At 40.6% G+C, this 24,815-nt stretch overlaps 1 protein-coding gene across 1 annotated transcript in view; it reads left to right on the forward strand.

The window, feature by feature from the left end:
• The window catches only part of SAMD12 (sterile alpha motif domain containing 12), a 175,253-nt gene that overhangs the window by 45,177 nt on the left and 105,261 nt on the right, over positions 1–24,815 (forward strand). The window lies entirely within an intron of this gene.

Here is a 24,815-nt window from a genome sequence, read left to right on the forward strand (position 1 = left end):
CAAAACCGGGTCTCTTTTCTTAAAAGAATATATTGAATGCAAAATTGTATTGTCTTCTTATTTACTTTAGAATTGATATCGATCCTGTTGATCTGCTTGACTTGTTAACTCCTACTCAGTTTGCTGTAGTTGTCTTTTGGCTGTTCACTTTAATTGGCATGAGTTTAGCAAATATAACTTGGGAGTTAAATAGCATTTTTGCTCATATACCAAATAGCAATTAATCTGTAATTAATTGTAAGTTTAATATGGAACACTGATTTGCTCTCTGCAGTGGTGGTATACAAAACTGGAAATTGGCATTCTGCCATTTAATGTTAAGCAGGAATTTGAGTTTCACATACAAATCTCAGTCTTAACAATGTGTTGTTAACTGATGTGTGTTTCAGTCACTGTCTGATCACATACACATGTACTTGTGTTGTTTCCAATTTTGCCTTCATTCCTGTTGCTATTTTCTTATAATGTGTGAATGATTGCAAATATGAGAAACTGCCCATAGTTGTTTACTATGTAGCCATGAGTACATGTACACAAATGTAAGAGGTGGTTTGCTAAGTGTTAAGGTTTCGTACATGACCATTGTGCCCATTTCCTCTCAGTCACCATCTGTTGAATGCAGTCTGTGTCTCCACCCATGTGTACAGAGCTGACTGCATCCAGAGCACTACCAGAGGAAAATGAAGCTATTTTAAAATATTTTCTAGTACTGCTTTACTATATTCTCTTTCTAGAATTAAGGCACTGTGAAATGAAGTTGAAAGGAAGACATTTTCATTTCAGCATAAACACTGATGGAGACTGTGGAATTGCATTGCAGAGGTGCAAAACTTTGAACTTTATAGACCTCTATGAAAAAGAGGAATTGAGATCACTCTTTCTTACTTTACACAAAAGAGGTATAAGGGAAAATATTGGTATGAGTGTTAGAAAATAAATCTGCAGGAAAGAACTTCAATTCAGCAACTACCAAAGAAAAAACACAATCAATATCTGTACAGATTTTATAAAAGTATATTGTGATAATATTGTGAGTGGAATCATTAACTCAGGAGGATATTTCCAGTGCTGTTGGTCCCCATGACTCTGATTATTTGAAATCTAATAAAGGGAAAGAACAGAGGATTTGTGGCTCAGAAAAAGTAGAGCATAGAAGGACCATGGAAACTAATGTGAAGATTAAGCCAAGGTAGTGTAACTGTTCCCAGATATGGCTGTGGAAAATTGATGTGATTGATGAAAATCTCAGGAATTAATGTGACTTTACAGGCTGTTTTGATATGGAAAAATATGATGGAAAAGTTCTTGAAGAAAGTGACACAAAAATGATATTTAAACTTTATTTGAAGATAAAATCTAAGGCATGGTCATAAGCCAGGAAAATAATCTTGAGCAAACATATCTAACAGTTGTTAATATAGATATTGAGAAGTGTGGCTTGTACTTGAGACTCTTGCTGATTAAAGTTTATTGAGTTGTGGACAAAGATGAAACCAAAACTATCATTTCCTTTGTGGAGATTTATACCTTTTTACTACTTCTGACAAAGAGCAGCTGCAGATGTAAAAGAAAAAAATCTTCATCTGGAAACTTACCTAATAAGAAAAAAGATCTTCATATTAACAGTGATGTGGAGGACATCATGGGGTGGGCAGAGTGTACTCTCATCAGATTTGCAGATGACAGCAAATGGTGGGTACCAGTCTATAGATTCAAGCAGGGACAATCCATAGGGATCTAGGCATGGGGACCAGACACTGGCAGGAATGCATCAGTAGGACCCTTATGAAATTCAACAAGGACAATTGTAAAGTTGTGCTGCTGGGAAGGCTGAGGCTCTTGCACCCTGCTGAAACTGGAGCTGACTGGCTGGGAAGTGGCTCTAGTGAAGAGGACCTTGATAGTCAGGGAGACAAAATGAGCCAGTGTTGTCCCTTGCAGCAAAGAATGCTGTCACTATCAACAGGAACATAGTAACCTGATCAAGAGTAGTCATTATTCCCTTTACTCTGTACTTCTTAGACTACAGTTCTTAGATCTCCGGTGCAAGTCAGGGTGAGGGCTGCAAAGATGCCCAGGGCTGGAGCTCTTGCTGTGCGACCAGTGGATTGAAGGAGCTGGGCTTGTTCAGTCTGGGGGAGAGGCAGCTTGCCAGCATGGGATGGGGGCACTAGCAGCAGCTCCCACTATACAGGAGGATTTGTCAAAAAGATGGAACCCTGACCCTTTGCAGTGATGTATGAGAGATATGAGGCTGAGGCTGAAAATAAGGAGAAGCTTTCTTCCCCTTTTAGGACTTGGAAGCTTTGGAATGGGTTGCTCAGATTCTGTTCTGGGAAGGTTTCAAGCCCCAGCTAGGTAAAACCTTGAGAAACCCAATTTGATCTCATAGCTGACCTTGTTTTAAGCTGGAGGTTGGACTAGAAATCTGCTGGGGTCCCTTCCAATCTGAATTCTTCTATGGTCCTGTGATTTGCTTACTGAGTGCTTATTGAGCACCAGCAGTGAAATGCATTTTGCAGCCAGTTAGGGTAAATTAAATATGGAATAGTCTAATAAGAAATGGTAAGACTTTTTAATACATGAAGTCCTTGGATTCAGGGAGTGGAGCATTGACTTACTCAGCAACAGGTGAGATGTATTTTAAGGTGCTGAACCCAAAGACAGAGCAGAAAGAATATGAAGCAGTAATACTGAGCAAGATCTAAGGGCACCTGGCAGGAATCAGCAGTGGTGGGAAAAATAAGAAAAGGGAAGAAAAAAAAATGATGGTGGCCTGTACAACAAAGAAGGCAATGCCGTGGTAGGGTCATGTCACTAGAGGCTCTACAACAGGTGTTGGCATTTACAACAGTATGAGGAGACATAAAAAGTTGCATTGACCTGCCAGTTTTTATACTGGTATATTCCTGGAGATAAAAATGAGAAATAGACCTGGCTCTGTGTGCATTTGTGACTTTGAATTTGCTGGGCAGCAGTACTTTTAGATGACTGGTGAATTCTAGAGAGATGAGTTCTTTGATGGTCTTGTCCCATACCATTGAAGCAAATAAGGATTTTTCCAATGTCTCAGCATTAAAGCATTAATAGGAACAAGACTGGGCGTAGAATGATTAAGGAATAACTATTTGGGGATAAATAACTATGGGGGGGGGGGGGGGGGGGAGGAAGGAAGGGAGGGAGGGAGGGAAGAAAGAAGGAAGGCCTGCCTCATGTTTTGGTTTTACACCATGTTCCTCAGTGTGCAACTGCACGTCTTCAGAGTAAGAGTTTTTAATGCTATGATCATTAAACAAACCTCATTCTGTCAAAGTAATGCCCAAGAGGTACCTTGGTCCAATTGAAGAAATTTGATAGGAGATACTTGAAAGGACTCAAACCTTTTAAAATTAAAATTTTAAGAAGGAAAGGAACAGCACTCAAGAAAATCTCATTTTAGTTTTAGAAGAGACCAGAACTTCTGAATATTCATTAAATACCAAATGGCACCTTAGAAAATGAAATATGAATTGATACTGAAAACCTGCTGCAAATAGTCTTAAAATCTGCTAATTTTAGATCTTCTAAAGATGCTTGCATTAAATGAGCTTTATTGACATAAATAAGCTTTATGCCATGAAATTCATATAAAAATCATGCTTTCAAAATTAGCATTGATTAATTTTTTTCGCTTCAGTAATATATTTATAGATGTTAGTGTTTATCATATCAGATGAAATGTTCAAGTTATTTAGTGTTTTAATGAAGAGATAGTCTCATGGTTTAAGATACTACACTGGAATTTGGAGATATCGTGTCTCTATTTCAGTTTACTCTGGAAATACACTGGAAGTTTACTTAGGGAGCATACTGAATCCTCAGGGTCTAAATTATTCTCTCTCTGTAGAGAGAAAGGGTTTTTTTAAATTAAATTGTTCCCAGATATCTTTCCAATTTTTAGAACACATATAATATATTTCTGCCCTTTATTTCATGGGCCTCAGGTGAGATGAAAGGTATACAGTGGACTGCAGGGGGCCCGTGTTTCGTTCCTGGCTCCAGGGCAGGAAGGGTGACCAAAAGTAGGTGGGTTTACTCACTGTGGTGAGACCTCATGAATATATTCATCCTTTGCCATATGTTTTGGTTGATGTACAACAGAGATAAAGATTCCAGTGTTGTTAAATCTGTTGTGATATGTGTATAAAAGATACTATTTGAGTCAATAGTAAGCCTTCCTCTTAACAGGTCTGTTCAATTTGGACCAACTTCTGCTCACTTCCTGACCTTCCCTGGGCAAGTGATTCCAACATTATCTTTCATCCTTCCATTATTGATGAGTATTACACTCACTCAAAATATCTCTTGTGCCAATGACACAACACACTTCATGTGAGGCCTGATGCAAGAAGCCAAATGAGGTCTTCTGTAAAGTGGCCTTTTAGGTGTCCCCCAGCTGTTTCCTGACACCAGTCCCTCGAGTCTTCTCACAGATCCTGCTGTTGTTACACTGCAGAAGACTACATAAACCAGCACCTTTTCTTAGATTATCTTATTGGACATTGTTTTATTGTCCCTTAAAACTGTCACAGCCTACCCTTTAGGTTGTTATTGCTAGAGGTGTGTTTATGATCAGGTGTGGGGCTGATACCAAGAAGAGAAGGTCCTGGGTCAATGTGTTGTAGGAAAAGTACTCAAGCCTCCTTTAAAATATTTTTAAGTTTCTCTTTGCTTGGTTCCAAACTGTAGCAAGTTTTGAGCATTCTTCAGCACTGTCATATATCTCAGAAAGAACTTTCATTGTGTCTAAATTGAGGGTATTTCCAATAAAGTATTAGTTACCTTTCTTGTTTTGCGTGTGACAGTCTCTTCAGCACAACAGATGTCTTCTGCCAAGCAGTGTTAGTCTGATGGTGGAGAGCAGAAGCAACTTTCATCTCCAGCCATCTCTGGGCAGCCCTTCCCTTCTCTGTGGTGCAAAGTGTAAACCAGCCTTACCCTCAGTCCTTATTTATGCCACTTTTCCATGCTCTTTTTGTGAGGTCTTAACACCAGTGTTGGTTGGTGGGCTGTCAAATCAATCCTGACTACATCCATCTGCAGTTTAAAAAATAAAATTAAATCATGGCTTCACCCTGGAGAGAGCTTTTATTCTGCTGTCTTGGTAAGGTCAGGCCTATTTGCAGCATTCTTTGTGGAGCTGTGATGCTTGTGTTGGAAAATGTGAGGGACTGTAGAGTTTTCCCTGTTTCATACTTGGCTGCTCTCAAATTTTTAACATGTGGAACACATCAAAGAGTGAGTGTCGGGATAAGGCTTCTGTTTGCATAATATATGGCAACTGTTCTTTTTGCATGGAAGATATCAGAAATATATTAATGTGCTGCTGTGTTTATATAGCATAGAATTGAAAAGTTGGAAAAGTAGAAATCTTTTTCAATATTCAGCCTCCTACTGACATAGAAAATTTTGTGTGAAAGTAATCTTTTCTCATGTCTCAGCAGTGGTTTCTGGGTCTGTCTTTTCAGTCAGGTGTTAGCTCATAAAACATACAGCAAAATTCCACAGCATGAGACAAAGCTGTGGTGGCTGCTGAGAGATCTGGTTTGGCCAGGAAGGCTCACCTACAGTTGAGAAGGGGGCAGTGAGGCATTCAAACACTTCATGGGAATTGTAATTTAAGTATTAATATAGTTGATTATTTTCTGATCAATTGTCTTTTCTGTGATAAATAATCTGTAGAGTTCATCAATTAGTAATGAAATAGATATTTTTTTCGCCTCTGTGCACAAACCAGTGGGGGGGGAGTGTTTGGTGCTCTTATTTGTTACATAAAATTCTGTGTGGAAGAAGTGATAATATAATCTGTTCTGTTTGGTAGAAAAGGGAACTTGATAAAGGGCAATGGAAGCATTTTTGGCCTTGTTTGTCAATGATGTTAAATTCCATGTCTGCTAAATTCAGAATGAAGTTTCCATGCTCCTAGTCCATTATCAGATGTGAGATCTGCTGTGCAAGTAGCTGATGAATGTTTTGCACAGTTTCCTGTCTTAGTGGATATTTTTTGGGTCAAGCAGCTTTTCTTTAGTATGCTCTATCCACTTTACCTGGAAGATCTCTGATGGTCTCAGTAAAGAGTTGCTCTACAGCATATTCAGAAGTGAATTTTATTCTAGCTGCCCCTTTTCCATCCCTTCAGTATTCAGTAAAGCTGTGCTAGCCAGATTTGCTGTAGCTGTTACTCCTGCCTGATGTAGAACACAGAATCCAAATCATTTTTGAACTGAAAAGCATAATTCCAGTCCTTCAGCTTCAGATCTGAAATTCCCTGTCAATTTAGCACAGATGAGTTCTTCTGTACTCTTAGAGTATGAACATTTAGGAGAGAGAAGAAAAAGGTATCTTGCTCTTCATTTGAAGCAGTGTTTAATTGTTCCTTGGTACTTACTCTTCATATGCTGTCAGATGGGGAATTAATGTTTCTTAATTATACATGCAATGATAATGGGATTATTCCTTCCCTCTAACACAAGGGTTTTCTCATTTTTAATTTAATCTTGTTATATTTACTTTAGGTTTTGTTTCTAACTAGAGATCATACCATGTTTTACTGTACTCCTTGGAAAGATCTTTGTGGTACAGTCTTATAAACCTGATCCACTGTATTCTCTACAGAACACTGATTCACATCAATATCATGTACAATGCACTGCCAAAAACTCTCACCATGGCAGCCAGTTTCAAAATCAATTTCTGTTCCTTACTCAGAAGAGATCTAAAAATGTGAATTAGGGTGAGATATGGAAAAGTGTATCAAATGTCTTAGCAAAACCTATTTCAGGAATTCTCAAACTATATTGTAAAGCTTTGTGATATTTCCTAGTTTGCTGATAAGGCTGCACAGTGTATCTACAAGAAGAACTGAACACTGATTGTGATCCACTGACAGAGCCAAAAAGCTTAAGAGCCGCTGATGTAGCCTTTGGGTGCTTACCCATCTATCTTAGGTAAGTCAGGCATCCACCTTCAGTGGGATTTGTAAAACCAAGGGTAAGAGGGTGAATTACTGAAGTAGTAAGTGGAGAGGAAATTATTACCTTCAAGCAGATGAGTTTAGTGGACTTAATATAGCTAAGAGAAGATGTTATGAAAACAACCCTTCTATGTTCACCTTATTTCCTTTGTTCATCTTTTGTTTTGTGACCCTTCTCATGCTCTTCATGAAGCCTGCTTTTTATCAACTATTTTGTCTTTAGCTGCTTTACAGGAATATTGATTACTTTATTAGAAGTTCTAACATTTTGGCCAATATCAAAGCTCTAGCTTCTTATTTTATTTCTTAGGATGTTTTTTTCTATGTTTTTGGATCTATCACTAACTGTTAGTTAGAATTCTCATTTCCCATCAAGCCAGGCTTCTCTGCAACACTTCAGAAGTTTTAGATCCCATTCTGGTGTACTAGGAAAAGAAATGGGAGATATTGCAGGGTCTCCTTTCAGTCCTTTCAGGTAACTTTTGCTATTGTTTAGGAAGAAATATTTCTTGCTTTTGCTGTGCAACTGTGACATCAATTTTATGGCTCAGTTGTAGGTAAGGAAAACTTAGATGAGGTAAACTAAACTGATTAAGTGGAGGAGTTGTTAGAAGACCATACAGTTCTCATTTTGAAAAAGTGAATTAATTTGCTGCTTAGTGGGTGTGTGTTTGTGATATCAGTGAGCAGCTAGAGCTGATTCTTTCTATTTCAGCTTGTTACTTGCCAGCGTGAACTATTCACGATACAGGGATTTAGTTTTAGTGTAGTCTTATAATTATTTGGTAGTGTTCCTCAGTCTGATAACACATGCAGCCTAACGGTGAAATGCAGAAGGAAGCTCCTGATATCTGAACCTGGATGAAGCCATGGCTGAGAGTTTGACTTCTATTTTGAACAAGGAAGAATTTCTTCACTGAAAGGGGGTGGTCTGCCATTGGAATAAGCTGTGCAGGGAGGTGTTGGAATCCACCCCCAGAAACGTCCAAGAAATGTCTGGACATGACATTTAGTGCTGAATGGTTTCGTTGACATGGTGGTGTTGTTTGGCCAAAGACTGGACTTGATCTTGGAGGTCTTTTCCAGCCTTAATGATTCTGTGATTCTAAGTGTGTATTTAATCTCTCTCATCCAGTTGGTCTGCAATATCCTGTGTTCCTTCTCTCACCTCTGACTTGCTGTTGCCTCCAGATGCCCTCCACCAATTATGCTGTGATTTCAGCTTCTCATTGGTCTCTGGTTTATAATATATATGTAGACAATGACTCTGCTCTTGCACCGAGTCTGTGACAACTGGATTAACCACCTCTGTCCCAGCCCTATGTTCTCAGCTGTGTTCGTTTCCTCTGCTGAGAGTCTAGGCACGGCCTGCAGGAATTGGGCTGGCTTCTGCAGCTGCCCTGTCCCGAGTTCCCCCGCTGTGGCTGGGCAAACAGCCCCTGCAGCCCTGGGGCCATCCCCGCAGTGCCTCAGCCCCTCGGAGCCCCTGCAGCCCTGGGGCCATCCGCGCAGCGCCTCAGCCCCTCGGAGCCCCTGCAGCCCTGGGGCCATCCCCGCAGTGCCTCAGCCCCTCGGAGCCCCTGCAGCCCTGGGGCCATCCCCGCAGTGCCTCAGCCCCTCGGAGCCCCTGCAGCCCTGGGGCCATCCCCGCAGTGCCTCAGCCCCTCGGAGCCCCTGCAGCCCTGGGGCCATCCCCGCAGTGCCTCAGCCCCTCGGAGCCCCTGCAGCCCTGGGGCCATCCCTGCAGTGCCTCAACCCCTCGGAGCCCCTGGGGCCATCCCCGCAGTGCCTCAGACCCTGGGCGGCTCCGGGCTGGTGTCGGACAGAGCTGGGGCTGCCCGTGGCGAAGCCGCGCCTTTCGCCTCTTGCCGTGCACGGCCCGCGACCGCCTGCAGGGGGCGCCTCCGCACCGGGAACGGCCCGCGCGGGCTCCGCAACGTGCGGGAGCTGAGGGAGCCGCGGCTCCGGCTCGATCCCGGGGCGGTCCTGGAGGAATCCGGCGTTCGTGCAGCCCCGCGCAGTCGTGACCGCTGCGCTCGGGAGGGTCCCCTCACCCGAAGCCTCCCCGCTCCGCTAATGAGCTTGTCAGCGCCTGGTTTGTCGTGTCCCTCCTTCATTCTGCTTCTGGAAATAGCCCAGCCAGCTGAGACTTTTGCAGAGAGCAAAGAGACTGGAGAAGAAAAGATTTCTTCCTTCTCTACCTCTCCCATATTACAATAAAAATAAAATCCAGAGGTGTTCTGGGTTTTTTTTTTTCTCTTTTCTTTTTGGTTGCTGAAGTGCTAAAGCAGCTGCCCTCTACTAGTTGGGGTTTGCCAAAGGAATAGCTTTCACTAAAAAGAAGTGCCTCTTGGTGCTCCAGTAGAAATTGTTTGATTTAATAAAGTTAATTGAACAGGTTGAAAGTCTGACAGGGTCCAGGGCGGTGCACCTGACCCCAAGCTTCATCCTTGTTATAGCAGAATGCACAGTGCAGGGAGGTCACAAATACCTGGCTCTTCAGTAAACATGTAAGGACCCAGCTCCAGAATTTTCCTGTAGAGTCTGTGAAAGAAGCGCTTTTCTTTTTGAAAAAAATATAAAATAAGGCTGGATTCCATCCAAGCCCTTTACTGTATTGATGAATTGATTTTCTTCCCTTCACCCAGCAAGGATCTGCACACCCTGAGAAGTGTTTATCTGATTCCTCAGGTCCTAGTGGTGACCAGCACTGAACTGATGCAGAAGAAGGCTTCCTGTCCTTCTGTGGGCATCCAGACAAATGCTTGCTGCTCAGAAAGAGGAATCCACTGTGAGAAACTTGTATCTTTTAATTGATTCTGTTACCTGTGAACCGAAACCCCACACTTGGAGATGTGAATCTACTGCCACACATAGCCTTATGATTGGTCTGAAGCATGTACATGTGGATTTAGCTGTGTACCTTTTTAACAAGGTGGACTAAAGACATGGCTCCTTAAGAAACCCACAACAGAGCACAGTCTTCTCTCCCCTGAGGTTTCATTAATGAGCCCTAAAGTACTTATTAGAGGCAAATTCTTGTTATACAGCAATCAACATTAAGTGTTTGGCCTCAGATAAAACTTGAGGCCTCCTATTCTGATGGCTTCTTGTTAACTACAGCTACTATCTAACTTAATCTAATGTATGAGTGCTTTTATTTGATAGCTGTGTTGCTGCTGAAAATCAGGCACTCTGTTCTTCAGTGGCTGCAGTCTGCTGTGGATTTTAGTCTTTCTTTAGTCTTGATTTTAGTCTTTTAAGCCTGCAGAAAAGGATGGGGGAAAAACCCACAAACAAACCCACAAAAATTAAAAGAAAAAAACCAACAAACCAAAGAAGACCAAAAATCATGTCAAAGCATGAGCTGTCCCACAGAATTTTTCGAATCTCAAGGGCCTGCAATCCATCAGGCTGTGCAGACCTTACCCTGCTTCCCAGTATTTCTGCTTGAAGCATGAGGAATTTGTGCCTGTCAGGTTGGTAAGAGAAGCCTCCAAGTTCCACAGACAAAAGTGTTGCTTCTTAATCACTGAATAAAAAACCCAAATGCTCTCCCAAGGGGAATTTGAGGTTTTGTTCAGTTTTGTGAAATGCTGAACAATGTTGCCCTTGAGGAAATGCGTATCTTTTGTCAGTGTGCCATGTGTTTGAGACAAGCTGTCAATGTAATCCCAGTGCTGTCAGCTGTACTGACAGGGCACCTGCATTGCACAGGGCCTGGTGACATTGTGCTGTGATTACAGGGAGGTCTTTTACTCAAATGTTTGATCCTCAAAAGAAGTTTATGTGTATAAACCCCAGTCAGTCTCTCTGCAGGTTCTGTTGGGTGCAGGGAATTGCCAAATTGAGATTATTTACCTGTTTGCGGGTCAAAATCACCAGACTCTGTAACTGTTTTGGTTAGAAGTGTCCTTTTGAAACCATCTAGTCCAACCCCCTTGCTCAAGCAGGTAAAACAAGAATAGATTGTCCAGGAGCGTGTCCAGTTGGGTTTTGTATGTTGGCACAGTTGTTCTATTTAATCAAGGTTTTCCTTGACTGCAACTTTGAAGGTACAATTTTTAATGTTTGTTTTTCATAGGTTATGTAGATTTTATCTTACATACTTGTTCTTGATCTAAATATAACATCTCAGAACCTGAAGATGGATTAATAAGATTATTCAAAAAACAGTGCCAAATGTGCAATGATCCCAAATGGCCTGTAAGGAAATGCTGTGTGTTCCAAATTTTTGCTGCTGTTTTAAGGTATAAACACTGTCTGGAGAAATGCCAGGAATGTGGCAATCTGTTATGAACATATCAAACCTATGAAGCACTGCAATCCAATCTGCTGTCAAGCTCTAGTTGAAGTGCCATGCAAAATTGCTCGTGTCCATTGGTTTATGGATGCTCTGTGCATATAGATAAAGCTTGTCATATATTGGCTTATCAAAAACAAACAAAAGACAGCTTGATTGTGATGAATGTCACCTGTAACCATTATCCTAGGCTAATCTACTGCTGAATTTGCCATCCACAGATGTGTGCAGCCCTTTTTTATGTCCCATTAAGCCATATGCAGACCCACCTCATAGTGACTCATTCTGAGTCTGTCTTATGGAGAAAGCTTCTTTCTGTTAATAAATGATGGTCTGTGATTTTTTTATTACTCTCAACACAAGGAGCTACAGACCTGTTAGCCTCTCGCCAGTTCTGCCAAAAGAATGGAACAGTTAATTTGGGTTTCTGTCAACAAAGAATTGCATTGTATAGGTAATACCAGTTATCTTGATGCTCAGCCTGTCAAACTAACCTGGCACATTTTTCTTTCTTTCTTTTGTTTTTTGGGTTTTTTTTTTCCATTGGCGAGGGTATAAGTTTAGTATTTAACAGCTACCATGCAGAATATATGCCTTTTTCTGCCCTGAAAACATACAGCTTAGGATCACATGACATCTTAATTAAACATGTGCCTTTAATTCTGTATGCTGCTTGCTGGAATGAGGCTGGTCCATTGACAGATGCCTGTACACAGTAGAGAGACACTAATGAAAAGGGCCTTTATTGGTGTCCCCTGGTTTGGCTGGTTGTGCAGCATTGTTCAGCCTTTCTGTGTTGGTTGCCTAAGTGTAGCAGTTGATGTGGCAGCAAACAATCAGCAGGGTGTGTTAATGGTACAGGTGTGGTATAAATAATCCAGCTAAATGGAAATCCCTTTATCCTGCAGGTACAGCCTCTTCTCCCTTGGAAAGCAGGCTGTCAAGGAAAAAAATGAGTTGGGAGTTAGTGTAGGTAGACAGATTATATGTACTCTAAATGAAAAGCTAATGGGACTGATGTAATCTCTTGTTATAAAAGTTGAATTGAATAGCAGGGATTGTTGTAATGTACACAGGTCAGGCTGCCTAAATCTACAAGGATGCTGTGTCCAGTTGTGATGTTTTAATTCTAAGAGTAGCATAGAAGTAGATAGAAAGCAGAGCACAGCCTTTTCCCAAGCCTGGAAGGTGAGCCTTGTCATGTTACAGGAGATGAAGCTGCTGAAAGGAAGGTTGATAGGTGACTTGATAACTGGATATAGGGGCTTAGCAGGACAACAGTCTGTGTTCAAAAGCTGAAATTGGAAGCTTGAGTGATTCAGTAATCGGAAGATGAATCCTGGCTTTGCAGGTCATTCAGCACTGGAAGTACTTATTAGGAAAAAGGGTGGACTTTGACAAATTCAAGTTTTCAAAAGGTGAGAAAGGTGGGTGGAAAAATACATGGTAAGCATGTGTATGTGCAGTACCCAGGCTGCATGGTTACAGGGACCCTTCAGAAGAAGTATCAGCAATCTCTAGATTCCATTAGACTCTGCAACCTCATTTTGTGAATTTGGGTTGAGGATGGTTTGTATTTGCAGTTTTATTTTTCTGTTTCTTGTGAGTCTATGCCTTTAGAAGCAAACACCTCTCTGAAGCTCACATGAGCCTTGAATTAGACACCCAACATAGCAGAAGAAACTAGTTAGCAAACTACAGGTAAAACAATCTACCAATTGTTCTTTCTGTGCTCTACACATGTTTTTTCCTCCTTGTTCAATCAGTATGTCAGACTAGGTCTAGGGTAAAACATCTGATACACAAGCACTTCAGGCTGAATGTGAGCAGTCCTGCATGCTCCTGGATACAGCCCTGTTGTAACCATCACGTTTGGAGTAGGTACTTGTACTTAGGGAGCTGTGTGGTATTTTCCTGACAGCTCTCTCCTATGGTTTAAATCTCTTATATTTTTCTGTGTTTGTCCAGAGAGCAAGCTGGGCTAGATACACATACTTTGGAAAATCCAAATCTGAGATTTGAGGTTCTTGTCTGTCTTCTCTTTGAATTCCCCTGTGACTTGCATTTGCAAATATATCAGATGTGATGTGCAAAGATGATGCCTGTAAACAGTCTTATGAACCCAGCTGGATGCTGATGCATGCTCACATACCTGCCATTCCTTTAATTCTCTGCTTAGGCATCATTTCTGTACAAGCTTGTTAATACCATCTGTTTTCCATATCTATGTACACATTATTCTTAGAGCAAGAATAATGTGTACATAGTTTTGCTGAAGCTGCATGTGATGCTCTTTTGCTAGGACAGGTACCAGAACTTGCAGTCTGGTAGGAGACTCTGACTTCTTGAGCTGTTGCTTAGGAATTTCTTTACATTTGTCACTTTAGAAGTGACACTTGGACTGTCCTAAAAAAGGATAATGAAAAATAACTATTGAAGACCATTTCTTCTGAAAGCACAACCCTTTGAGTATGTTTTCTGATTCAGAAATGTGTGGCCATCAAATAATGTAGATCAGATCGACAGAAGGATTTTAGCCATGGAACTATCTTTGACCTCCATATGCTACATGCAGTATTGCCATACTGTGTTGCTGGGATGGGACTTAGAGCTGCAAAGTGCAGACATCAAATCAATCTGACAGAAAGCAAGGTTCACACTGGCTGTGTATGTTACATTTTTAGGCAAGAGTATATTCTCCTTGTGCAAATGCTTTTGCTTTTTTTTCTGGGTTCACAGCTTCTTTTGGTTTAAATAGAGTATATAATCTCAGGGTTTGAGATTTTGCAAAAGCTCTTGAGGTGTTCAGATTGTGAAGTTTGGGTGTTCTCTGATGTCTGTTCAGAATAGTTCAATGACTGTATGCTTCCAAGAGATTTTACTTTGGTGTGTCAATTTTCTTTAACAAAAGCAGAAACAGTTACCTACTCAGGTCAGAGAATCATCCATAAAACTGTCCAAGATTTTTTCTTGGTGATAAGGCTAAATCTTAAACTACTGCATAAATTGTTCAAGGAGAAATGGAATCATCTGAGAGTCTGATTTCCTGGACCTCGTAATTTTACATCTGCACTACTGCAGCATGGCACAGCTTTGCCTGAGCCCAGCTCTCAGGCAGGAAGGATCACATGGAGTATTCATGAGCAGTCTTCTCTCTGGGCTGTGAGTGAGGTGGAGCTTTGAGGCAGTGGTCTGTGATACTGCACTGGAGAATACATTCTTCAATGCTGGTGCACCTGCAGACTGCAGCTTCAACTTAAAATGTTGAACTGCATCGATTCCCACATTGCTCATTATCAGAGCTGAATTCGCTGGAGCTGTCCCTGACTGCTTACAGTGATTACAGATGTAGGTGATGGTTTCCAGTCTTCTACAGGGACCAGTCACTGGAGGGCAATGAGGGCTTTATTTTGCTAATGAATTTCACAGCAATTGGCTGACAGTAGAGGAAGTATTGAGAGTCTTCTGTTTCAGATACTGATTAATATCTATTTAAAGCTCTGAAAATTCAGGGTCTAACTGGGACCTTCCAGTGGTTTTTTTTTGTCCTAGACTTAGGGTTTTTTTTTTTTTTTTCTGTTTTGACACTTTCTGTCCTTCTGTTGAACAATCTTCCTTTCCAGTAGTGGGAACCTTTAGAAGTACAGACACGACAGTTCTCTCATTGTATCCAGCTCCACAAAGGCACTACCTGGCTTGGATGACTCTGTTCCTAAGCTTGGGGCTGGAGCTTGCACAGTCTCTTGAAATGACTCTTTGAGTGGGTCTGTTGAGTGGTTGCAGACTGAAATGCTTTGAAGGTTCTAACATGAGCAAATTTACATTGATCTTGTGCTGAAGACAGCACATTGGCACAAAGGCTTACTATCACGTTGTACTTTCCAGTTTGAAACTGTGGGGTATTTTTCTTCTTCCCAATAGTTACTTAATTCTTTTAACTGAACTGCAAGTATTTTCCCTGACCTTGTATTGAAAATCATTGAAATTTTGGTAACAATAATTAAGCCTTAAAAAATCAGTTTGGTACAAATAACTGACATGGAAATTTTCAGCCTCAGTGGTTGAAGTTCAGCAACACTTGATGATTATGAATGGTGTCAAGCAGCTATAATCATAGTCATCAACACCTGTGCTGTATGTGTGTACCAAAACATATATTTGGTCTCCTTTGTAAGGAATATATGTAGTGGCTCATTGTTGCAAGTCTTTCTATTTGGCTGCATTGCACATTTCTGTCTGTAAAGGGAATGTGTGTTTAGAGAGACTTGCTATTCTGTGGATCAAGTGTATACTTTTATGGAAGCTTTCATTTTCTTCTCATATTGCTGTATTTAACACTGAGTTTTTCAAACTAGAAATGCACTATCATTCCTTATGTAGAAAATAATTAGCAGTAAATTGTATTTCTTATGCATAACATGTTGTATATGCATGTTTTTCTGTGCAATGATTTTCATGGATTCTCTCTCAAAACGAAGCGTACATGGGTTTTCAAATCTGTTCCATCTGCATCTTTAAAGCAGTGGCGTAGCTGTAGGTATGAGTGTGCTACATCAGGCTGAGGATGTATCTAGAGTAGAATCTTCTCTGTCCAAAGGTAATGCTTATGAAGGAGTGTGAGTATGGGGCAAGCATATTTCCTGCTAATACCCTCCTGCTTTCCAACAGTTTGAACACATTATTAATTTGAACACATTATGCTTCGAACCTCTATGGTAATATGTATGAGTTAAGGACATGGAACCTGGAAGCTGACATTTCCTGATTGCTGAGATCTGAGCAGTGCAGCCTTCACATTGACTTTGTTTGTGCTGGTGGTGATGTTATGTACTAGAAGAGAGGAATATTTAAAGATGCAAGGGAGTAATAAGAGTATTAAAAAAAATGCAAACTAAACACAAAAACAAACAAAAACCCACCAGGCTGATGAATTAGAAAACTGTGTGCCCCTTGAGCTTGTTGTTTTCGTTGCTATTTAGTCAGTATTTAAGTTTAAAATTTTATTTTCTGGATTCGTTGGTGGCACATATACTCTTATGTCCAGAAAATTCCCTGAACGAGCTAAAAATGCAATGAAAATGCTCCTGTGAATCTCTTTCACTTTTCATACATGATCCAGGTTTGTGGTGCTTGATTCATAAAATAGTTTTGGTTGCAAGAGTCCCTTAAAGGTCATCCCATAAGGATCCCAAAAGTCCAACCCTCCCTGCCATGGCCAGGGACACCCTCAACTAGATGAGGTTGGTCAATGCCCTGTCTCCCTTGACCTTGAATGTTTCCAGGAATGGGGCATCTCTCTGGGCAACCTGTTCCACTGTTTCACCACCCTCACTGAAAAAATGTCCTCCTTATATCTAGTCTGAATCTATCCTCCTTTAGGTTAAAAACCAGGCCTCACTAAAAAGTTTGACCCTGTCTTTCTTATAGGCTCCCTTTAAGTACTGAAAGGCAGCAATAAGGTCTCCCTGGAGCCTTCTCTTCTACAGTCTGAGCAACCACAGATTGAGATATTTCTGTCAGCATTGATGGAAGTTAGCTTTGAAGAACTTGCAGTATTTACTTACAGATCCCTACTGCTGCAATACAGTTCTGACCTTCAGAGACACCACTTCTGAAGAGCTCACAGAGCCTTTTTATTTTGTTGAATTTGATGAATGATGCCTGGCTTTCATTTCCCTGACAGACTGTTTATTTTCACCAGGTGTGTGCTTCAGGGCTGACTGTTTGTTTTTCTCCTTTATTAGAGAGATAGTTAGTTGTCAGTAAAATAACAATTACAGTATCTGCCCATTTATTGCCTGTTCTGGAATGCCAGATGTCAGAATACATCTTACAGAAAGAAGATGGAAACTTTATCTCTTTTTAGTCATAGTAGTCTTGAAAATATAAGGCAAAGTAGAATATGGCTTTTTTACATTCCATCTGAGTGAATCCTTCAGTAGTAAGCAACTATTTGCATACTCTTTATGTAAGCAAGCTCTAGCTAAACAGCCTCCACTAAATCTTGTGCAGTCTATTGCTGACTTGCAAGAATTGCTGGGAACTGTTACACCAATATGATCATCCATCTGGCAGAAAAACGCTGTAAACTGCAGTGCCATTAACACTTTTGTATAGCAAAAGCTTTGATGTGCTGGATCCATTCTGTACCTCAATGAATTATCCACAGTAAAAGAACAGTATGAGCAATTGTAGTCTGAAACACTCTCTTGTACAAACCTGCAGTTATAATTGGTAGTGAGAGACTGTGGGAAGCAGTATCTTTCAATGCTATCTCTCAAAAATATATCAAAATGATTAAACTAATTTCCCAAAGAATTTGAGGACTTGCTAATACTAGACCAATATTTGATTTAAAAAAAAAAAAACAAGCATGCAGCTTGCTGGTTTTCAATAATTAATGGCTTTCTTGAGTGCAGAAAAGTGAATTTGCCAAATTTGACCTTGGACCAAAATCAAAACTAGACTATTGAACTTGTTTTGTTTTATGTAAACCAGAGCGACGAGTCATGTAATTGTCCTCTGTAGGAGGTTATTGAGAAGTCCTTAAATTTTTTGCAATTGCAGTGGCCCAACATGGACAACAAATTAATTTAACTCAACTTCAAATTGTTTTGCACTAGCAAGCCCTGTGACTAAACTTTGAGTGTCATCTGGTTGTCAGCCCACACTGGAAGTGGATTAACTTGGACGTGGGTTGGATTTGCCCTCCACAAAGTAGGCGTGGATGCCCTTGTGTCCTCTTGCAATTCTTGCAAGCATACTAAGTGTTCTGAGTAGCTCCTTACAACTCACACAGCCAGGAATGCAGTAGCTCAGTGCAGACTGTTGTGCTCTCTCCTGCACCAGGGGCATCAAGGCAGGATTTCATCTCCACTTTTAAATATTGTTGTACAACTGTGGCCATCCCATGCAATTCAAGTTTGTGGGGAGGTAACATGTCTTTGTGCTTATTGGTCCCAGTCATGCCTCAGACAACTGTATTGTGGTCATGTACTGGAAATGCTCAGTGTAACTGACCCCTGGAGAGGGGAACTTTATCTTTACCAGGTGTCAGGCAGAAGTTTAACAGAGCTATAAAGTCAGGAGTCAGGCAGGTTCTGAACAAGGAGGCAGCCAGGGCTCTCTGCCTTTGTAAAATGGAATAGCTGTGGTCACACTGTATTGACTATTGCCTCTCAACAATACAGGGAGAGGTGTGATGCTCTAACATAAAAATCTTCTGCATCTCTTGTTAGAGGTGCCATATTAATTTCAAACCTTGTGGTAGTGTGAATAATATAACTCTTAGGCAAACCCATGTGCTGCTGCAATGTGGAGTCATAGAAATCTTTAGTGAGCCCAAGTTAGAGCAAGAAAAGCTTGGACTGCAGCTCTCTACCTCAACCAATAATGCTTCCAATTCCTGTAAGTATTTAAGACTATGTAGAAATAGAACTTAATGGAAGGAGAAATTATGTACTTAGAGCCTTCCTGCCACACCCCTGCTGGACTGAATGTATCATTTAGAGGTGATACAAATTCTTTATTCTTCTTTTAGAGTGATAAGAAAGCTCAGAAAAGTTATACTTGTCTTTCCACTGTGTGGGTTTTTACCACAGTCCAAAAATAATAATAAAGGATAAAAAATAACAGTATCACCTGATTGAAAGATTCTTAAGAAAGGTACTGGAGACAGCTCATGTGCTTTTTTTTTTTTGTTGTAGAGTCAGTGTGAGAATATAGAAATGCAATTGATGGAGAAATAATTTAGCCTCCTTAAGCAAATGCTGTTCCAGCTTTGGACAGCCTTAGGACTCTGCAATAAAAATGTTTTAATGTGAACAACTGTGGTATTCACAACTATTGAGGTTTTATTATTAAAAATAATAAGTAATATACTAACCTGTCATTTTATTTGTCATTTGATGGTTTTATACTCTTCTCTTTCTATTTTGAAGCACAACTGTCATAATATCCAAGCAGGCCCTATAACAAAAAAGAGAATAATTATGTGAAAATAACTTTGTACATCAGAGTTCATTAAAGTTGAAGCTGTACAATATGAATGAGAGAGTGAATGCCTCAGTTACGAGTAACACTTTGTATGAGTTCATACTCAGGTGGGTAAGTGTTGTCCTGGTTTTGGCTGGGATAAAGTTAATTTCCTTTTTCACTGGTATATTGCTATGATTTTGTTTCATGTGTGGGTAATGTTGGTTACACACTGATGTTTTGGTTGTTGCTTAGCAATGCATGCCCAGAGTCAAGGACTTTTGAGGGGCTCAAGCTCTGCCCTTGAGGATTTGCACAGTGAGATGGGAGGGAGCATGGCCAGGACAGCCATGAACTGGCCATAGGGATATTCCATACCATAGCACATCATGCCCAGTATATAAAGTGGGGAAATTGGCCAGGAGGGGCCAATTGCTGCTGGGCAATGAGGTGGGGGGGATTGGTCAGCGAGTGGGGAGCAACTGCAGTGAGCATCACCTGTTTTCCTGTTACAATTACTGTCATCAGTAGTAGTAGTAGTAGTATATTTTACTATTATTAGTATTATTAGATTTTACTTTGTTTAAATTATTAAATCATTGTTGTCTAAACCTGTGAGGCTTTTTCCTTTTCCTGCCATACCACAGCTGTGTGGTGCTGAGCTGCCAGCTGGGGTTAAACCATGACAGTGTATATGGAGCAACATTTTACTTTATCACACAAGTAAAATTTCTTATCTAAGAACATGGATTTCCCATTAACCCCTCCTGGATTTGAAATAGCAGTCTCTCTCTCTCTCTTTTTAAAATCACTTCATTTCATAGTGCCTGTTTCATGTAACTGAGATGATCTGATACTGCTTGTTGAAGTGCAGGTCTCTCGCTTTCAGAAAACTCTTGATTGCATTGCTGAAGTCAGCCATAGCAAGAAACATTTCTATGTTAAGAGTCTGGTTAGCTGCTCTCTAAAAAGCCATTTTCTCTAATTGTTCTGGGACTTCTTAAGGCAGACTTGAATTGATTCTCTTTTCTGGCCAAGGGTTCAGTGGAAGGTTTTGCAAACTTGGGGAGTGCATTGAATGCCTGGCAGTCCCGAAATGCTGCAAGTCCATACTGATCTCAGGAGATGTTCCTCTCTCTGTAGATGCAAATGTTCTTCTTGTCAGCATGTCTGTGGGTGTAAGTCAGGATCTTTAAAAAGTCCCAGCATTGTGGTACTTTTTAACCTCTTTCATCACCTCTCCAGGTGATCAGTGTTGCTTTAAATCTTATGAAAATATCTGTGGTGAATCTAAAAACTTTGAGTGGAAAAAGGCAACATTTCTTATTAACAGCTTTGTACCATTTAGGAGCACTGAGAGAACAAACCATTAGGAGCTGTCTTTGTATTTACCACTTTTGTGACAACAGAGTAGTTTTACTGTCACTTACAGCAGTCCTGTAGCAGGTTTGCTGTTACCCAGCCACTCTGTAACAGGAGGAGGCTCTTGGCTGGCAAAGAGGAGGTTCTTTCCAGTACTGGGGAAGTTACTTAGCAGAAAGTATTCAGTCTGCAGGGTTGTAGGAAGGTGATTAACTTTGATTATATAGTGTTTATCCCAAGACTGGAAGGATATCCCAATAATTACTGTGCTTAGGTAAAGACCAAAACCTGGTGACTGTCTCTAGAAGTAACAGATTTTTGTCAGTCTTCCTTTCCCAGACCTTTTACTGTCCTTGCTGAAAAGCTGTTCCTGTAGAGACTGTGCCAGTGATATAATTGTACTTATGGGTGGGAGGAAACCAATGGCATTTTTCCATGTGTCCTGACAGTGCTTGAGAAACAGTGCTGGCTTAGAGGTCAGGATTGCAGAAGACATTAAGGGTGTTCCAAGAATTATGAGTGAACTGACATAGGCACACCCTACAACTATAATTAATGATCCCTGTGAATCAGGCAGGATATATGTGTAAAAATCCTTGACAGCTCTTCTGACTTGTGCAATGTAATATGCAGCATGTCGCCCTTCAGAAGTAATCCAAAATTGGACCTGACATTACTGTTTTTTGGGCTCTTTTTCACACATTGTCTCTTACAGGACTTCACAGAAGTAGCATTCCTTGAAGAAATGTTGCTTTCTTCAAACACAGTATCCCAGTCATTTACGCCTCTTCTCTTTCTCCCTCTCATTTCCGGTATTTGAAAATGTTGGAACAACTTTTTAATAAGTAAGATCTGACACAAGGCCTAAAGCCAGAAGAATTCTTAAAATGCCTAGAGGTGAAAATTAAATCTAAATAAAATTGCTACCATCATAAAAAACTTAACCAGACATCTCTTTTCCAGTGCTTTTCATCATTTTCCCTGTTGAGAGAACCAAGTCATTTAAAAGCTTAGAACAGGTAGAAAGAAAAGGTGAAAAACAGCAGAGGAAATCCTTTCCAACTGCTCTGGCTTGTGCCAATGGACACATAGAATTCATGAGGAAGGAGGTAGTTTTGTCTCTCCTCTGACCTCTGATTTCTGAGAAATCAGTTTATACTTGTACTTTTCAGGAAGACTGAATCCTGGAAGTCTTCTTGTCTTTTAAGATTGAACAAACCCTTATGCAGCAGATGTACTATTTTAGTAGAGCTGGTTGGGTTTTGACAAGAGAACTTCTGGCTCTGTAATGTTGCCATGTTCATGTCAGTGGGGTTTCTCAAACATCATTTGACACTGAGGCTAATAATAAGCAATTACAACAACTTGTGCCCATGCTGCTAGAGGTTCTTACTCCTAAGGATAGGATGGTTGTGTTATGCCATTTGTGGAAAATAGCCCCCAGTCTCTGCTCATTCCTGAAATATACCTGGAAGTTTCTGAGGAACTGTTAGGTGGCCCAGGTCAGTGGGCCATGAAATCTCAGGGGTGATTTGATAGTACAAACAACTGAGTTCCAGCAGCTGAACCTTGGTGGCAGTGGTTAATTTAATGGTGTGGACAGCAGTGGAGAATGGATGTTCTTGGAACCACATGCAGTCCTCTTTTCAGAATGGGTGACATGAGATGACCTTCAAAGGGCTGAAAAATCCCACGTTTTACAAGCCAAATAGACTCCATCCTTCTGCTCTTCTAAACTTGCTACTTACAGCATTTTCTTGAGAGAAATCCAATATCTGGATGCTGCTGCTGAGGGATTCTGTAGGTGGTGTACACTTGTATCTAAACAATTTTGAGGGTAGGTAGGTATTTTTTCACCTGACTCCTTGGTTTGCACATTTCAATTGAATACATCGATACACAAAGTATGTAAGACTCTTGGATTCAGTACCTGCTAGTTGTGACCTTGCTAACTCTCTCGAAGTTCGGGCTGCCTGATTTGCTGCTCTGTACCTTCATGGAATAGAATCACAGTCACTGTGGTTAGAAGGGGCTCTGAAGGTCATCTTCCCAACTCCTGCTCAAAGCAGGGCCCACTAGAGCAGATTGTCCAGAGCTGTGTCCTGTCAGCTGTATCTCCAAGAATGGAAACTCAGCAACTTTTCAGAACCTTTGTTCCAGTGTTCAAGCACACTCAAAAAAGGTTCTTTACAATTAAATGGAATTTCCTTTGTTTCAGTTTGCGGCCATTGTCTCTTTATTCCTTCTATTAGGTGTTTACATATGTTGGAAGGCTCTCCCTGAGCCTTCTCTCTTCCTGTCTGAGCAATCTCAACTCTCTCAGCCTTTCCTTACCTTACAAATGCCCCAATCTATTAATCATCTTTGTGGTCTTTTGTTGATCTTGCTCCAGTATGTCTGTGTCTCTCTTATACTGGGGATTCCAGAACAGGACAAAGCATTCCAGGTGTGGCCTCATCAGGGTCATGTTGAAGCTAAGGATCACCTCCTTGGACCTGCTGGAAATACTATGTCCTACTGCAGCCCAGGAAAGTCTAGAATTCTCAGTAACCAGGGTTCCAACAGCTGACCTTCTTGGCTGAAAGGGCACATTTCTGGCTTACATACAGCTTGGTATTCACCAGGATCCCAGGTCTTTTCTTGCTCACTGAATAAAGAAAATGTTTCTTACACCATTATGAATGGATCTTATGTGATCTGATCCTTATCATTTAAGTAGAACACGGCTGCTGAGACCAGATACAAGGTCCTGAGGCCATGACTGGGAGTACCTATGTCTTGCTGTATGATGCAGAAAGAATCTTGGCTTGCCCATTTTCAAAGGTCATCAGAAAATAGCTTGGGAGTAGACAGGAAATAACTTGATTTAGATCAGCTTCTTATGCAACTGTGCCAAAGGATTTGTAATTGATACTTCAATCTATAGACAGCTGTGATCCTACATACCATCCAGCTGATTTAATTCAGGGGTATTTACAGGAATTCATACTGTCAGTGCTCACATGTGTCTTACCAGGGGAGCTTTGTAGTTGAGAAAAGTGCAGGAAAGAACTTGTTTCAGTGGGAAGAAAACAGAAAAAAGCTGGTGAGGAAAACCAAGCAAAATGGGTATCACAAAGGTGACACAAAGGAGAACATTACAAAGAAATATAAGTGAATTGAGTGAAGAGTATTTACATATCTGGATATTTGATTTATAATTTTAATTATGCACTGGAAGATGAAGTAAGTTATTTAATAATATCTGTTGTCACTTTTTTGGTTTATATTGATGCTCTTCAGCTCTTGATATCTGAATATTGTTACATGCTGGAGTTTCACAAGACGTGTCTACAACCCAGGAAAGAGAGTTAAGCCTAAATGTTTATTTATAACAAAGAAACAAGAAATTGTCTTTTGTGCATAATCAAAATCACATTTGAAACTAACCCTAAAATGATTTGGCTTTTGTATTGAAGACTGAGTGCAAGCTAATGAATGGAGATGAAGATAAACAATTTAGTACTTGACTGAGGATTCAATTTGTGGCTCAGTACTCAAAAAACATTCTCTAGACTCTTGTGGTTTAGGAAAGTTTTTCCAGGCTGGAAATGATGTTTTCCTCCTCTGTTTTCTTTGTATGTGTGTGTGTAAACCAGTGGAAAAATTATGATGTATAATTGTGTCTGAGCACTGATACGAGTGACAGCACCTTCATTCAACCTGTCGGAATAGTCCCTCTCTGCATGAGTAAAGCATCTCACCCTGCGCTTAACCAGTGTGTCACTGGTTCCTAGTGCATATTCTGTGAGTGAAAGAACTGTGCTTAAACACTGTGACATCTGCTCAGGGTGTGTGAGGGTGAGATCTGCTCATCTCCTGGGTGAGGGTTAGTCTGCAGTGTTACTGTAGGAAATTTCCATGATGATCGTTTCCAGAATTCTCCTCTATAAAAATTAACACCGGCAAATTGCCAATAAGGGTTATAATACATTCACTAGCCACAGTTGTTGCTTTTTCTCTAATCTGATTTTATAGGTTGATTAGTGTTTGTTCAACTCAGTGCCTCTTTAAAGAAAGACTTAAAGGTGGATCATGTCATGCATTCAAATGTGTCCTCTCCATTTATTCTTTCTGAAAACAAGGTGTAACTGAAGATTCATACATAATACAGTGATTTAATGT

The sequence above is a fragment of the Molothrus ater genome, chromosome 1, assembly GCF_012460135.2.
Source record: "Molothrus ater isolate BHLD 08-10-18 breed brown headed cowbird chromosome 1, BPBGC_Mater_1.1, whole genome shotgun sequence".
Lineage (NCBI taxonomy): Eukaryota > Metazoa > Chordata > Aves > Passeriformes > Icteridae > Molothrus > Molothrus ater.